A 17984-nucleotide genomic window follows, 5' to 3' on the forward strand; every position below is an offset into this window, starting at 1 on the left:
TCTACTTACTGAAAGTAGTTTAGGGTACATGAAAGAGTATAAATGGTATAGTAACCTTCAGACAGTTTACTGCTATCCTCAACAGCCAAAACTGAAGAAACGGCACTCCCTCTTTTCTTAGACTGTTGGGATGAGAAAATAATTACTGTTATGACTATGAATCACAACCAAGTTACCATCCTAGAAATGTAGTTTATTTAATCCCCTTTTTCATATCCTTGCCCCCAGCTGCATGGATATATTAGTAACCACTTACATCATGGATACTGAAAATAGCTCTTTCCTGCTATAATTTAGATCACAATCTACAATTTGCTATTTCTGATTTATTTTTTCATTCTGAAAGAATGAGTTAAAATTTAAAAAATCTTGAAAACTGTGGTTCAAATCTGTGATTTAAAAGGCCACTGACTAAAACCTTTTGTTTTCTCAGAAGATATGAAATAAATTATAATAATATTATTTATTATAAAATTCATAATTCGTTTCCTATATAGTTACTATGCAAATGGACAGATAAGCATAGATGTGGGCACATGTATATAAGTACTATTTATATGCAGTATAAATTATATACTATATAGTGTAAGCATATAGTGTTTTGTTTATCTTAACATTATAAATTCAAAAGCCGTACTGAACTCCTATATTCTGACATGGTTTTTTGTCTCCTTGAATAGATCTCCTTAGCTCTAGAAGATTATACAACTGTTCATTAACAGTAGCCTAAATTAGTAGGGGTACAGAAGTACAACTGAAATGTTATTTATATCACCTATATTTTATGTACTCTAGAAACAGAAGCCAGTTTTTATTACTGAAGTTTTGTATGGGCAAAGTCTTACGTCCTTGCTTATCCCTACTGACCTCACTGTGGCTCCTCTACAAACACAGATCTATCCACTTTAGGTCCAGTAAAAGACTGAGTATTATGTTTTTAATTGTGATGTTACAACAAATGCTTACTGGACATAGTGAAATCTAGACGGTGTGTAGAATAACGTACTAGTCAATGCATGTCATGTCAAGATGACATAACCTAGCTGTATATGCAGCAGCCAGAACAGAGGATACCTGGAGCAGAGAAAAGATTTAAAAACAACCCCCTCAAAACAGAAAATATACAGAATAAGCATTTTCATATATATATAAAAATAGATATTATTTATATGTATAAACATTTATATATAAGTAAACAGAGATTCAATTACTTAATTTCTGGAACGCTATTTGTACTTTTGAGTGAAAAACTCAGAAGTCTGATGCCACTCTGAAGGATCTTCTTTATTCTTTTTACATTTGGTCCTTTACTGTTGTATGACAGATTAATAACTTTTCAATAGTTTAAATTATTGATCTCAATATTTTCTGAACCAACTGAAGACTTTCTGGCATTTTTAGCTATACACACTCATACATCTGTTAAATGTTAAGGTTTTTTTGGTTTAGATTTAAATAATATTAATAGTAAATATATTAACCTGAAATGATTTTTTGTTTCCCCCATAAAATAGCTTAATTGAATTTCTCAGGCATGCTCCTAATAAGATATTTTCTTACTATCCTGAGACAACTATAGATAGCTCAGTTAAAGCATTATCTGATAATAATGCTGACATCTTACACGTGCCTCTCACAGAATTGGTTTGTTTAGAGACTTTTATGCTCTTAGACACCTTATCATGTATAATGGCTACCCTTTTAGATGATGAAACTCCTGTTATCAAGGATTTAGCAAGACTGTGGGATGCAGACTCTATTTTGTAACAAAAATACTTGGTTAATCTGCTTTAACCACTGGTGAGCACTGCATCACCACAAAAAACTGCCATTTTGATGGTAGTCTCTAGATGCATGTTAAGGTTAGATAGTGATAGAAGGGTGCTAAATGAACACTTATCAGGTTACTGTACATCAGAACTGTGATAAAGCTACCTCAGGAAAGTATCAAATGGAAAAAGGACCTATTCAGAAATGTTTGACAGAAGACACACCATTACAGCGGGACCCATCTAATTGACAGCACAGCTTAAGTGTGGAATTTCTGCTACAAAGAACCTGTGACTGCTTTGATTCCTGCAGTCTTTGATGAGTTCAGGCTATTTCAGGATCAGTTTTGTGAATTAACCAAACCTAGGGATCTGTATAAGCAGGCAGGAAATCTTGAAACAACAACCTTCCTTATCTTCTTTTAGCTATCAGTGTCCATCAAGAAAAAAATGTGAGGTTCATAAATAATGAAGTGTAATACATCTCTCAACCTCACTAATATTTTAGTTTGAAAGTTATTTACACTAGACTCACTTACCATCACTCTTCCTAATTTTGAGGCAGGACCTCAGCTCTCTCACAGGTTCTCAGAATCACCTCATCTTCAAACTGATTCATGGAAGGAGAAGTTCCAGCCAGTTGGAACAGGCAGGAGCTATCTATTTGAATGAGTTTTGAATTTGTTTTTTTCTGTTTAGATGTTCCACTTCTGATTGTACATGCCCTTACAGAGCTCTGTTGCTGTTGACAAGAATCTTGCATTTATCAGAATTTGACAGAGAGGTAACTGAAGCAAATTTTAAAATAAGTTATATCATTCATTCTTGCTTAAAATACTTGAGTAAAAGAAGGGTCATTAACATGGATAAAGTCTCATTTCTGCTCTGAGAAGTCCCTCGGAAAATTCCTGTGTAAGGATAGGCAGAGGTTTACAATGGGCTGGGAAGAGATGCCACAGCACTGGTTCCATTCAGGGGTTCCATTCAATTACCAAACAGCTGTAAGATGAAAACTGAGGTAAGGATTTCTGAACTGAGCTAGAAAGCCTCTTAAAAACTTCATCTGTGAAAAAGACTGAAAAGATAAGTACACATGTACTATTACACAAGTATAGCTATATAGATAATTTAGCCCAGTATTTGTGCTTAGAATCTTCTCTCCATTGCATCATCTGAGGTATGATAAAAAACAGATACAGCTATGAAATGAACCTGGTTAGGAACATTTTTATCACAGAAGGGAAAAAAAGTTTCAAACACTAACCATTCTGTGGATTTTCTTGAACGGTTTCTGTGTTGTAAATTCCTTAAAGTCATGCCAGCTTTCACAGACTACTACTTTTTGCTTTACAGATACTCTCTTACACATCATAAGAATTCCTTAAATGTACCTTGACTTAGAATACCACCAAGAAATATGTTGTTTAGTATTACATGTTCTGCATTTGTTCAAACAGGATTTAGTGTTGTTATTAGTACTTTAATTGCATAAAGAAGTATGCAGTTCGTCAGTTATCATAGTTAACTCCACTTTCTTTTTTACCTAGTTTCATAAAAGGATAAAACGGGATAATATTTCATTTTCCATTGAAAAAGTCTTTTTTTACATGAGAAGTGGAGTAAATTGTTTGCATCTATTCTTAGGTAAGAATTAGGAATGGTTTGACTCCACTCAAAATACTGAGTGAGTTTGAGTTTTCAACCTGGGACAAGTTTTATTGTTTGTCTTTGACCATAAAAAATGAAATATATGTATGTTACAATAGATTAGCAACTTAAACAAAACCTCAACATTTATATTCAGGTTTTGCTCCAGACAGTTTTCATAACTGTCTTACCTGTGTAGTCAATCAAAGTGAAACAGTCTGGAAAGGTAAAGTTCTAAACTGTTGCACAATCTTATATGTGTGTTAATGTGTAACTGTCTTTTGTTTAATTGGTTTTAGTTTATTTCTTGAAATAGTAAATTAGCTGATGTTTTCTGCTGGTAGAAGAGGAAGAGAATATAGCATGAATCTGAAAAAAAAAAAAAAGGGGTTTACATTAGACAGCAAGAATTGAGGTAATTCTATGTTAACATTGGAGTTTACAGCCAGATATTTCTAAAGTTTTTTGATGTTAAGACCCAACTATTTTAAAACTCCAACAATTTACTGACCACCATCCTAAATTGGTTCAATTGATATTGATATCTGTCATGTACAGAGAAAGAAAAATAAGACGACAATTTAGATTATTCTGATAAATTTTCATTCTAAATTTGAGCACTGGGGACATTTTCTAAAAGAAATACGACTATGTACATTAATGATTTACAATATCCACATATTAAAGAGAAAAAAAAAGATTCTTTTCTCTGGTGTATTAGATGTCAGCACCATTAAAGGAGGAATATCTCCATCAGCAGAGCTCTAGTGATAAAAAAAGAAGAGAAAGGAAAATTGACACTAGTCTCTAGAGCTAATTTGGTTAACACTGGATATTTCAAAAAAACTTTGATGAAAATATAATTACAGGAAGCTTTAGCAGTTTTGTGATAAATCTGCATTATTTTTGAAAGTTACTATGTTAAGATAACACTATTGTTAACATTAGTAAAGTTTTGCCAGTCTAATTTTTTTGCCATACTACCCAAGAAATCTGTGCAACTTCAAGAGAGTTCAACAAAATTATTGACTCATTCTGCTTTCAGAGGATTATCTGTTCCCCACTGATGTCAGCTTTTGACATGTGTACATCCTGGAGCCAGAATTTGGTACTTATTAGTTTAATATCTTAACAGCAATGGGAGTGACGGATATCTGAGGATCATTTCACCAACTACCAAAGTGCCCCACCTCTAGGGGAAAAGTTATTCCAAGGCAAACAGTTTTGATGTTGCCAGCTTGAACAATATTTGATATTTTCTTAGCGGCCCAGCTGCTCTCTAAGCTTCACATATGCAGATACAGCTTTTATTTGGAGAAGAAAAAAGTTTTCACTATTCAGGGGTAGGAGGAAGAACCTGTGCAGGGAACTTGTGAGAGCTGTACTATGTCTTTTAAGTCCTTATTACTGAGAGTACTGTGCTTTAGGAAGAATAAGCAAACATGGCATGCATTCAAACTCCAGAGAAGCCATTGCAATCCTAGTTGTATAAAGACATTCAGGTTTTTTTCTACTAATTTCTAGAGAGCAAGGTCATCTTTCTCTCATAAATAAGCAGTGGAAATCTCCATTCCACAGAAATAACTCCATGTTAGATATTTTCTATACTTTAATGAACTTTACTTAGCAATTAGCATATAAAGGAGGAATCCCCAAAGTTTTGTTCATGCTGGAACTCTTAACAGATAAGACATCAGCCTCAGAACAGCATTATGAAATTTACATGAACTGTGTTGTTCTTTTGTCTAACAATTATAAGGTGATGTAATACATATACAAAGTTACTTAAAAAAAATCAACATATTTTCTTGATTTACTCAAAGGTGGGATCTTCACAGCTAAATTTCCTTGCAAATAATTTGAGACAGCATGGGTTCAAAATGAGTTATCACAATATAAATGGTTCAATGAAAGTTTCCAATAGTCACCTCTGAATTCAACTTGGATTTAGCTGAGAAGGTTTTCTCACAACTCTGTATGCTTCCAAGGAGAGAGGTTAATCCTTAGGAATGCTAAAGAATCACTGGGTAAACTGATAATAGTACATTTTTATGATTCTGTCAAGTATAGCCACAATTAAAAAGTCCCTTTGTGGACTCAATACAAAGGCATTGCAAGCCGCAAGTGGTCTATGGGCTGTAATACAGAGAATCTTAAGCTGGTGGATATTGACGTAGCCCTATTAAAGTCAATGGCATTAACACCTCTTTTATACCAGCTAACAATCTGGCCTGTGATCTGCCCCCTACCCTCTCCATTATACACTGTGTTAACAGATTGTCAGACATCCCCTTGGGAGAAAATGTATATCCTGATAGACAAACTAGTTTTACATCTACACATGATTCCCAAACAAAAAGTCTGATCTGAAGTCCAGTAAAATAAAGAACAACTCCTTGAAAAAGTACTTACTTTCTAACTTTTTCTCTTTTTCTTTTTCCTTTTTAAAGGAATAAGCTAAGAACAGTACAGCAAGGAAGGCAAAGGCAGCCTCAATAGAACTATTATTTCCCCTTCTGCACAGGTGGTAGGCTCAGCTTTTCCCCTCCCAGTGTTACAGTCAGTGCAGCTGTATCAGAGCATGTATAATTAATTAATTATACATGCCTTAGTATATAATTAAGTATAGGGGGGATATATCAATGATTTTATAGGAGAAGATAAATAGGAGGCATATTGTAACTCTGATTCACAGTTTGTAGGTTTCTCTACCCCCTGGGGCAATGCAACTGCCCTCTGTAATTGAACCCTCAGCTTGTACTCTTTTTTTTTTTTTTTTTTAACAGCAGAACAATAATGTCAATGAATAAAGAGACTGTGATCTAGAGTTCAACTTCAGCCAAATTGCAAGGACAGGAGACTAAGAATTTAAAGGTAACAAAACTGAAGGCAGTGACTGCTGAATCAGCGTGGAGTGCAGAGCAAGACAGTTCTGGTGTAATTAAAAGTGCAGCAGTGAAGATCAGCATAGGCATAGAGATCTAGTTGGAGCACTGCATCATATGTATATGGTATTTTTCTTCTAAGTGATCAATAACTGAACTAACCCTTACTAGAATTCTAAGCCTGTAAAAAATAACAACTATCCTGGAAGAGATATTCATGTCCTTTTTGTGTGCAATTATGTTGATGTTTAATATGATTGCAAGCATCTATTTAGATGATAAACTGTAATTCACATGCTTTGGTTTTGGTAGCATGTATTTGAGAACATAGAGGTAACATCAATCTTTACCTCCTCTCCTTTATGGACCTCTTGAATATCTCTTCACTGTTGTTATCCTGCAAGAGAAACAGCAAATGAGATTATTTATCTTCTGTCTGTTGTTGATAGGTTAATGAATGTCTTTAGCTTTTTGCATTTTTATTTCCATTGTGTTGAAAAAAAAGAGTCAGTAAAAATTCAGGTAAAGATTTCCTTTACCATGCAAAAAGGAAGAAAAATATAAAAATGATGGGAGCCCAATCTTCTTGTAAAAACATGTGAATAATCAGAAGTAAGCTAAGAGTTTAAATTGAGTGACTCTGCCAGTTTTGCTGGAAGTACTTGGCCTTGTTTTTAATATCAGCTGTCAGTCAACCAGCTTTATATTTATCTTTGTCTTTCCATCATTGAAAGTGTAAAGACACCTTTTGGTTATTACTCAGATGACAAAATATGTGTGTAAGGTTTGTGGTAATTCATGTGTGGCAGTCTTCTGTGTATCAGCAAGACTGTGCTGAAAAATCTTGTAGACTACCGTTTTTGCAATAAATTACTTGGCTACAAAGGGATTTTGTTAAGATATCGGGGAGGTGGGGTAGCTGGGCGTTGTATTTTTGTATTGGAAATGGTGTGAATGTGGATGAGTCCATCCTCTCAAGTCACACATGATTTCAGAAAGGTTATTTATGGTTTATATAATTTCCAAAATGGGTGTATTTTAGAAAGACATGAAATAGCAGCAGCCCAAATGCTACTTCCTACATTATTTCACTAACTGTGTGATTTAGAACCACCTACACACACACACACTGTTTTACCTCCAAATTCATTAAAATATGGTATGATTTCTGATATTTTCATGGGGAAAACACACCGCTATGCAGGGTCAGATGACTAGTTTCTATAAGAAAGCTGTTACAAAGTAATTTGCCAACAAATAGGTGTTGTGGTGGGTGGTTTGTTTTCCCTCCTTAAATCACACTTTATCTAACAGAAGTTACTTTTATATTTTCTAGATTTTTTTTCCCCTGATTTATTTTTTAATAGTAGTAGAAACAACTATCAGTTTAAGCTATCTAAACATGAAGATAAAACATTGCTGGTTATAGCAAGACTGTTTGCTTTCTTTATATTAGCACTGCAGGTGCACCTTCTGCTCCTGCTGTTTGTACAGTGGCTGAGTAGTGTAGAAGAGGCACTGCTGCCTGGGAGCTTCAGCCAGAGTTTGCACCAACACAGTTCTTCAACATTCCCCAATGTCATTAACCTTGGCATTGCTCAAACAATAATAAAACCAGTCCCTGGTGCATCTTTCCATACTCTGTGTTATCATCAATACTCTGTGTTATCCCACAGTAAATAATGTGAACCCTGTATGATGATCTGTTGAGGTATTCTTTAGTATTCTGAGTTTGCTGGTTTACTGATTTTGCTTGCTCTGCATGAGGAGCCTGAGAGAACTGCATCGAAACTGTACAGCTGGCTTAAAACTGTAAGGCCTTATCACCTATTCTCAATATTAAAATATTTATCTATCAGAATTTGGTACTTTTTTACCAAAACAAATAGAAACTGAAAACAGTTTTATCACTTCCCTTTCAATATGGAAAACTGCTAGACACATTCATTTCCCTCTTCTTTTTTTTGTTTTGTTTTCTATCAACACTTGCTATGTGTTTTTTTCACAGTGAAGGCAGTACTAATCACATCAGTAATCAGCTTTTCCTGAGAACCTGTGAACCTACCTACCTCTGAACAGGGCACTGACCATTTATCATAAAAGATAATGATGACAAAAATGGATATTTCTTTTAGGATGGTCTTCTAGCTCCTATGGTGTTTCATAATTTAGAACCAAACTCAAAATCCAAAATCTGAGACTCAAAGCATCATGGATTTTAAAATACTCTTCTCTGTTTTGATTTACTTTTCTGCATCTGTTAGTCTGCAAAAGATTTTCTGCAATGCTGAATCTCCTCTCTTTTGTTAATTGTACATTGTGGCATCTACTCATCCAGTTAGTATGAGTTTTTCACAAGTTCTGGAAAGAATTGCTACTTCTAAGAAGCTCTTAAGAGAATCATCTATTTTGGGAGAGAACCAGCTAATTCGAATTGCTGTAATTCTGTAAAACTATTTGGACTTATGTCAATTCATATTAGTAAGGATTGTGTATTTACATTGTGCCTAAGGGATGAGTATGTGTTTGATAGCATTCCCCTACAGTCTTGTGTTAAGCTTTACTGCATTTGCCTGGAAGCAGTGTCAATTTTTTCTTCATCTGTACAGCTAGTAACAGCAGTAGTCCATCTCTTCTCCATTTTCTGTTGGTTTTGCAGCTCTTTTGTTTCATAGTTTGATCTCAACAGCTGATGTCACTCATCCATTCATGCATTCATAAACAACCTCAGAAGGTAACAGTGAGTAATAATAAAAATATTTCTTCTTCTTCCGACCATAAAGCTTGAAGTTTTTTTTCTGGAAGGCATTCCAAACTTACAGCAACAAGAAACATCAGCAAAGACAGGTAATAGAGAGTAATGGAACAGAAATGTATTCTTTTCTGGGTTTGTAGGAAAAAAAGAAAAAAAAAAAAAAAAAAAAAAGAAAAAAAATCCCCCCACTCCAACAAAAAAAGCCACCCACAAGACTGGAGGGAAACTTGAGGGCTAGACCCAGGGGGAAGAGAGACTGATGTTGTGATTATGAAAGGTAAAATTTATGTGATTATATCTCAAATTTTAATTTCTACAGGCATGGTCTCACAGTGCGAACAATTCCCCTTACCTAAACTGTATGTGCGTTCCAGATCTGTTCCAATAACTTAAATATCTTTCATTTATGTCTTACATGTAACGTATTTAGTAATACCATGACACAGTCAAAAAAAAAAAAAAAAAAAGATGTAAAAGATTGAAGGATGGTTTTATTTATTTATTATTTTCTTAGGTCATCTGATGCACTTGCATAGTCTTTGTGTTCTTGAGCCAAAGAGAAAGACTGGACAAGAGCTAGAAGTTTCCACAGGAATATGACAACAGTCTGAGAAAGAGCATGTCTCATATAGGAAGGTAATCAAACAGAGAATGCAATGTAGGATATGCTGTCTTAAGTGTCCCTCTGATGGAGATCTTAGGCACTAATGTAGTACATGTCAATAAAACGTGTATTTGTGAAATGTCATCTTTAAAAATTAATCTTTCTTTACTATCAACTCAGGAATTCTCTAACTATATATGATGCAGGAAGCTGTATATATAAGGTAAAGAGCTGTATCATTCTTAAAACTGTAAAGCTCCTTGCATATTCAGTGGCAACAAACCAAACCAATTTGACGTTTTTCCATGGAGAGTTGGGATAAACATTCTGGGATTAAAAAAAAAAAAAAAAAAAAAGTTCTTATTCCTTTGGCTCCCTCCATCCCTTTAGCTCTCCATGGATGCATGTGTTTGGTTTAGAAAGTTTGGTTTAGGGTCTCAAATAAGTCTGCTTGTGGAGGGGAAAATGTAATATACTATTCCCTCAGAGCAGGGGCTATGAAAAAAGGCTAAAATATTGTATGTCTCTAGGGATTTTACTTTACTTTTTTTTTTTTTTTAATAAAGGTTGAAAAGTATATCAAGTGCATGATAAGACAGAACTCAGTCATATATGTCAAACTGCAGTGTCTCTGACTATTCATGGCCCAAATCTTCTTCCTGATATGCCCATGCAAGCCGTATTAATTTCACTGGCATTACAGGGACATAGCTGAGACCACAATTTGGCTTGCTGTATATAGAGGTTATAAGGCAATTAACTACAATCTATACTGGTACATATTGTCCCACAATGTGTTTTTCACTGGCATTTTAATCAACGGAGCTTTTATGATAGATTTCTGTATAGTATTTTTCAACAATCCTGTGGATTAATTTATTGGTAATTGACGTTGATTATTCTTATTTACAGAAACTACACTTGCAGCTTCAGGGGAAAAAGACGGTTGTCAGGATCTTTGTTTTAAAAAATTTGCAGATATTGACTCTGTTAATTAACTCCATGCTTGCTGTTGTTTTCCAGAGATCAGAGAAAACTTAGCTGAACCATGACAAAAATAATCTCTGCATTCTTTTGCCACTAAAGATGCACTGATATAGCAATCTATACTTACTGACTGTGGTTTAACAAATGATTGCTATGCATAAAAATGCTTGAGGTGCCAAGAGTGCTGGATGATCCATAACAGAGTTACTTCAAATTAGTCTTTTCTACACCTTTATCTTCTTATTCTCAGCTGTTTAGTAAACACCTAATTTCATTGTAATGAGTTATGGCTTGATATTATGAACATTTCTGGTTTAATTCTTGTTGGAAGTGATGCTACCAGAACAATGTTAGCATCACTAGATACAAAAGATGCTTTGATAAGGGAATATGGATAATTGGAATTTTCCGTTGTTTTTGGACTGTTCTTGATTACTTAATCACTGTGTGCTTCATGGATTTTGGGTTTTGAGCGTTTTTTTCTGCCTCTAGAATGAATGTTTTCTGAGAGTGTGATGTACGCAAGTGAAACAATGATAACTGTTTATTACAACAGACTTTCATCGCTATTCCTCTCTTTAATCATCAAAGATCTCAATAAAACACATAACTATAAAATAAGGTTTCTATGCAGTTTGAAGTATTCCAGCAGATCCATGCATAATATTTTAACCAAAAGTGTTATGTTAGTTTCATTGCATCCATAGAATTTTGGCTCTTTTACAGCGTTCTCAAGGAATTAAATACACCAGAAATACTGAATTAATGACTAATTAATACTGTATCCTGAGTGACTTATAACAGAAATAATCTATCCTTTTCAGCTCTTGTTAAGCACTTGCAATCAGATTTCTGATTTTAAAAAAGTATTTCAACAGAAATGAATACTGTTTTAGAAACTGAATTAAAAGCTCAAGAAGTCTGGAAAAACCTGTTCCGTTTTGGTGGGGGTTTTCTTGGGACGTGGGACGGTGTGGCTTTTTTGTTTCATTAGACTACCTCAGTATAATCAAACAAGCCACTGATATCTTTTTTTGTAATTGCTTAGTTGCAGGCAGACATTCACTAATTTGAGAACAACTGCAGTTTAAACACTCAATAGTGGCTTGGACCCTCCTTAGTAAAGATCATTTAATTGTGGAAGGATAACTGTGTTGTATGAGTTGTATATCCATCTACCAGATGGGATATGTTAAACTGCAAAAAGCAGAGCTCTTCAGGTTTAAAGATGTGATTTCTTCTCTGAGCTGTGTAAGGAAACTCTCTTAAAAGCAACAAAAGCAAACAAAAAAGCGGAACCCTATGCACCTGTGTTTTGTAAAGAGTGTATTTGCTTGTGTAGATTTGTGGTAATTTTAGCACCCACTTATGTATCCATTCCTCTGTGTACAAATGACTTGATTTTTGTGATTTTGAAAACTGTGTCTGACACTTAGGCCTTACTTTGATTCTTCATTGGCGCTGTTTAATGAATCACGGTGGGCCAAAAAATGAATAAACAGAATTTTAATATATCTATTTATGCTCATTGCAGTATGTAATAATTTTGACTAAGCATGTTTAAAGTACTGAATACTAAGTAGGTTCATTTCATGTACACATTAAAACTCCATCTTTGGTGTATGACATCTTCATACTACCCAGAGGTATCTCTAAACGTTATTGTTTCCTGTGATATTTGCTGTGGCATGTGTTAGCTATTTAGTCCAAACTAACCAAGGAAAGTGAGCTGGTAGAAGAGTGGGTAAAAAGCTATAGTTTTGTTGTATATTAACAAACAAATTTGACAACACCTGAAATGAGCAGATACTCCTTTGGGTGCAAATGTTCTGACCTTGCTTTACAGAGCAGTTGTGTTTTATAATATATTGAAAATTACTGATTACTTTCTCATTTTTCCTTATGGAATAAACTGGTGAAATTAAGGATAATTATAGATAAAAAGATTATAGAACAGAGCATCCAGTGTATTTATTGCTCAATGGCTGTTTTTATAAATAACACTTGACCTGAGAAAATCTTGTAAAATGATTTTAGTTACTAGAGTTCACATCATCACAGGTGCAGTAGACAAAAGAATCATTTGTATCTCACAGTTCATAGCAGTTATACTTTCCATACCTTCTCCTGAGAAGAATGAAAATAAAGTACTGAAAACTGTTTTCATTTTCAAATGAAAACTTGTTCTATTTTTTTTTTTTGTAACCATGTATTGATAAAGCTACAAGTACATGTAGATACCAAAGAATATGGTAGATCCAGTAGCACCACATATAGTTAAATCTATGTGGTGCATGTGGTCTTATTTTCCTAGACACGTTTTTTCTATTTAGGATGCAGTATTTCATACTGACTGTCTATATCCTTATGCTGACTTCTTTTTATGGCATCATTAATAAAAAATTTTCAACTAATTTTGTTTTCAAAATAGGTGGAGCAGACTCTCAGCACGTTTGCAGATGATAAGTTGGATAAGAGCATCTGATACTCTGGATAGTAGGTCTGTTATGCAGCAGAACCTCCACATGTTGGATAAATGGACTGAAAGCAGCCTCAAGTTCAACCAAGGAAAAAAAGAAAGTCTACAGCTGGGGTGGAACAACCCCATGCAGAATCTGAAAGGGAGAGTGGGTTGTCTGGCTGGAAAGCAACTTGGGAGAAGAAGAGGAGGGTGGGTGGGGGGTGGGGTGGGTGGCAGGGAACGTCAATGAAAAAACAAAACAAAACAAAAGTAGTGGTCTTGGAAGACAAATTGCACGTGAGTCAATAGTGTGCCCCTGCAGTTCTGTCTGTACTGACAAGAATGTAGCTAGTTCTGTGAGCCCAGTGGAAGGCCACCAGGGTGATTAAATGGGGCCAGGACCATACAAGGAGAGGCTGGGTAAATTTGTTTGGCTATAAGAAGGGAAGACTAAGAGGATGCTTGCTGTCTTCAACTGCCTAATTAGGAGAGTATGGAGAAAATGGAGCCAGACTCCCTTTGGTGGTCCTCAGTGATAGGAAAGGAGGCAATGGGAACAGGCTGCAATGTGAAAAGGGATTTCTTTTTCTTTCATCACATTCTGTGTATTATTTCTATCTAAGTGGAAAAATGTGAGTATATCCCAAAGTGAATGCCCCCCAAATAACTCAGAAATATCTCTATGATAAATGCTGATAACTATAGATCCTCTTCCCAGCCTTCCGAGTCGAACAGGGGACTTGATCTTTAAGTCTGTAACAAACGCACATTGTCAGTGTTCAGTATGCTAAGCACAAAATTAAAAAAAAAAAGAGTTTACATATAACTTATATCATGTTTATGCAATTTATTGCTACATGGTGTTCAGACTATGGTCCAAAGTCTACTGGAAGTAATGGAAATATTTCCATCAGAACATTTAACAAAGTCGGGCCTCTTGGAAATACCCAAATTCTGAACAAGCTGACTTAAATACTGGAGTCAATCTAACAGTCTCTTAACATAACCTGGGAAGAGCACTGCATCTTCATTGCTTCTGGTATACAAGATAGCTCCATGAGAATTATTTTGGGTACCATTACAAAATGAAGTCTGTGGAGACATAATTTTAAGCTCTGTGAAAGAGCCTAAAATGTTAGTATAGATTATTTAGACTAGTGGAAATTTAGTTAGTTTCAGCAAATGCATGAATGCAGTGTTAAGGCAGGAAACTGCTTCGCCTACATAGCACAATCAGACCATATTTATTTTGTTAATGTTATGTTACCATAAAATAATAAGGGAAATTAAATTACAATTTAATTGTTCATCATGTTGCAGAACACATTGTATCTCAAGCTGTCATGGAAGCTAGTTATCATTTCTTTGATCCTTAAATCATACACACAAAAATCATTGAGGAAAGATAGAGGGATCACAATATTTGTATGAGAAAGATTAACGAGCTAAGCTGATTGCTTTTGCAGTAACTCATATTTCATGATATCTTATGAATGCATGAGACTTTTTTTTTAAATGAAAAAAATATTTTTTTTTGTTTATTGATATAGATCTAATGTTATGCATACCAAGTCCTGAGTTTTATTTTCTATTTATAGCAATTTTGCTTAGTGGTAAAATATGCAATGTTTCCTAACTGTTTCAAAAGTGTATCTGTTGATGATTTGATTCCATAACATTTTTTCCTAGACACTTGTCATATGATTACATTTTACAGTATAATATGAATGTATTCATGGAGAATTCATTTGGTTCTATTCATAGCACACTCTACACAACATAAAGGATTACTCTCTCTCTAATTACTGCAAAAATTATTTATCAGTTATACAATGTTTCAGTATCTTTATTGATCATTCAGGTCAATTGTTGGAGGTCTGTCAACATTCATGTAATAATGTCAGTATATGATTTAGCCATACAAATATCTTTCCGTATATATATACTCAGCTGCAATTTAAAAAAATATATTTGCATGTTCTTGATTACAGTGGTGAAGAAGAAAAAACAGAATCTCAAAGCATGTGTTTTATTTTTTCTACTAAAATATATTGTAAACTAAGAAAACTAATAATAAAAATAATAAAAAAATATTCTGTATATATGATCATTTGTATTAAAATAATTATAAAATATAATTTTCTAATCCTTGTTCATGTATGTACAAATAAAAACATAATTGTAAAAATACTCTTAAAATTGGAATATGAAACCCCCACTTTTCTCCTCACCTTTCTCTGTGTAAACAAATGATGGAACACTTAAATTATTTCTCTATCAGATTCATAAGTAATCCCAGTAAAAATTATATCCCATATTACTAGTTATGAGTAGGGCTCATGAATTTATCAGAAAAGCAAAGTAAAATAAATTTTGAGATGTGTAAGTATAGTGATATAAACATTATATTATTTTTTAATGTAATCTTTTTTTTTTTTTTCTCTGAGGTGACTCAAAGGAAATGATTACACTTTGTGGTCATTTAGGCTTTTACCACTTACATTTCAAAGATGTTAACTAGTAAGTGTTAAGACCAACACAGATATGATATTCTGCTTGTGTTGTTAAACTAGTTGACTGAACTAAGCATTTCACCAAGGCCTAGGTAACTTCTGTTTCATCTGACATGGCAAAAAGGGAGATTGAAGATTTGAGAACATAATGTTTTAATATATTTTATTTTTGCTTAAAACTTACAATTCAGTTTAGTCTCCTTTACCTAGGGCATTAAGATACCATAGAAAACATAGGTGCTAGTGTAGACACTGTACAGGAATGGGAGCCTCTATCTAATTTTACTATTTTCCTTGTACTGTCTCATATTCCAAGCCCAGTGTTCAAATCTTATGTCTACATACTCTTTCTCACCAGAAGTCTGCACACATATGCAGTTACTCATGCAGGTAATTTTTTTATGGTTTTCAGCTTCCTGAATACCTTCTCCTTCTGTGTGGATGCCTTCTCTTTTGCAATACAACTGAAAATGAACTTAAATACTTTTCCTGTAATAGACTTTGATTTTTCTTTTCTGGGGAGGTAGAAGACTGTGTTGACAGGAAACTGTCTGCTGACAATATGGCCCTTAAATTGAAGAATCATAGAATAGTTTGGATTGGAAGGGACCTTTAAAGGTCATCTGTCCAACAACCTTTGCATTGAGTAGGGACAAACACAATGTTGTGAATGAAATCTTCTGCTGCTTCTATGGTTCAATTTAAGAAGAAAAGTCTATAATGCCCAGAAGCTGGATCTGTTATTTCAGATATCAGAAGTGTTTCTCCTGTCCCCTCTTTATCTTCCAGGGAAAATTGGTCAATAAACTTTGCCTTAAAATCCTAAGGAAAAAGAAAAATATTGCCACCTTTTCCAATTGGGTAATATTATCTGCTCTTCAGAATGAAGGCAGGCATTCAAAAGTGAAACTAATAAAAGAATAATTAAAGATTCTTATGCAAAGATTGCAGAAAATCATAAGTGATTAAAAGATTCCACGTATTCCTATCACATACTGGTAATTGCTGCTGTAAATAAAAGAAATTGAATTGCTGGCTTGTCTATAAATTAAGAAAGTAAGTGTGTTGATATTTAAATAATAACACTTTGGTGCCTGTTAATCTAATTTGCTATTGTGGAAGTGCAATTAATAGGAAGGAATGAAGAAAAAACTTTTCACACAGAGATCTGTAATGGCATGCACTTTGCTTGAAACATAGCAAATTATATTTTTGCTACTCTGTCTGAAGCTGTATCTGCAATTTCTCCTGCTTTACCTTCGTACATGACAAATGCAAGTGCTATATTCCTGAGATATTTGAGAAAAGTCAATCTAGCTCTACTTTTAACTATCAACTAGCTGGTTTTTTTTGACCAACCCCTTCCGCCAAACTTTGTTTGCCCTGTTTCCAGAAGTCAGAAGAGGAACAGTGTCTTCTGTTTCTTTGTTGCCTCATCACACGTGCTGGTCAAAAGACCTTTAGCTACTTGCATTAAATGAATTTATAGGCAGTTGTTTTCCAATGTAATCAACTGACTGGATGCTAAGTCTCTCATTCTACACTGATTAGACCAATCTACAATAATACCTGAAAACCAAGAGACCAGGATATATGTGTGTGTGTGTGCTTTTTTTGGTTTTGTTTTTCTTTTTTAGTTTGGTTTCATTTGGGTTTTGGGTAGGGGTTTTTTGTGGGTTTTTTTTTTTTTTTTTTAAGTTTACTGGAAAACTTCATAAGTTTTCTGTAGGTTTTCCTCATTCATAGGAGGAGAGGTACTAAGGGAATGAAGTAAAGATACAAAACATGTATTATCACTCAAGAAAATGAAGTCACAATATGGTTAATTAAAAAATAGGATATTAAATATTTAGCAGAGATGTAATCACGTTCTCCTTTCTGAAGCACTGGACTGATCAAAACACCCCTATATTTTGGAATTCAAAAGCCAATTAATGCCATAAGTCAACACAGCTTCATTTTTCTATGGGTACTCCTACCTGGTCAAGTCAGTCTGTCTCTCTTGTGCTCCACTCTAATGGGAAAACAGGTCTTTAGATGTTTTAGTGTCTGTTTGTGTGGGAGTTGTTAAGCCTTACCCTTGAGAGACTGAAGTGGTTTTGAATCAGTATTTGCTTGAATCCTGCTGTGTTGAAACACACATTCCTTGAATCTGCCTCTGCACTACTGTGTAGATATGTTCTACATTATTTTAAGCCATGCTTTCAATTCAGCAAAGTACAATGGTACTTTTTACTCTTTTAAGGTAAATCTTAAAGACTTACACTCTACAGAAAATGTAAAGAAATGAAGGACTGGGTAGAACTTCTCACTCAGATGTGAAAATCAAAATAAATAAACAACTGAAAATACACTGTGTGAAT

The sequence above is a fragment of the Strix uralensis genome, chromosome 2 (assembly GCF_047716275.1).
Source record: "Strix uralensis isolate ZFMK-TIS-50842 chromosome 2, bStrUra1, whole genome shotgun sequence".
In the NCBI taxonomy this organism is placed as follows: Eukaryota; Metazoa; Chordata; class Aves; order Strigiformes; family Strigidae; genus Strix; species Strix uralensis.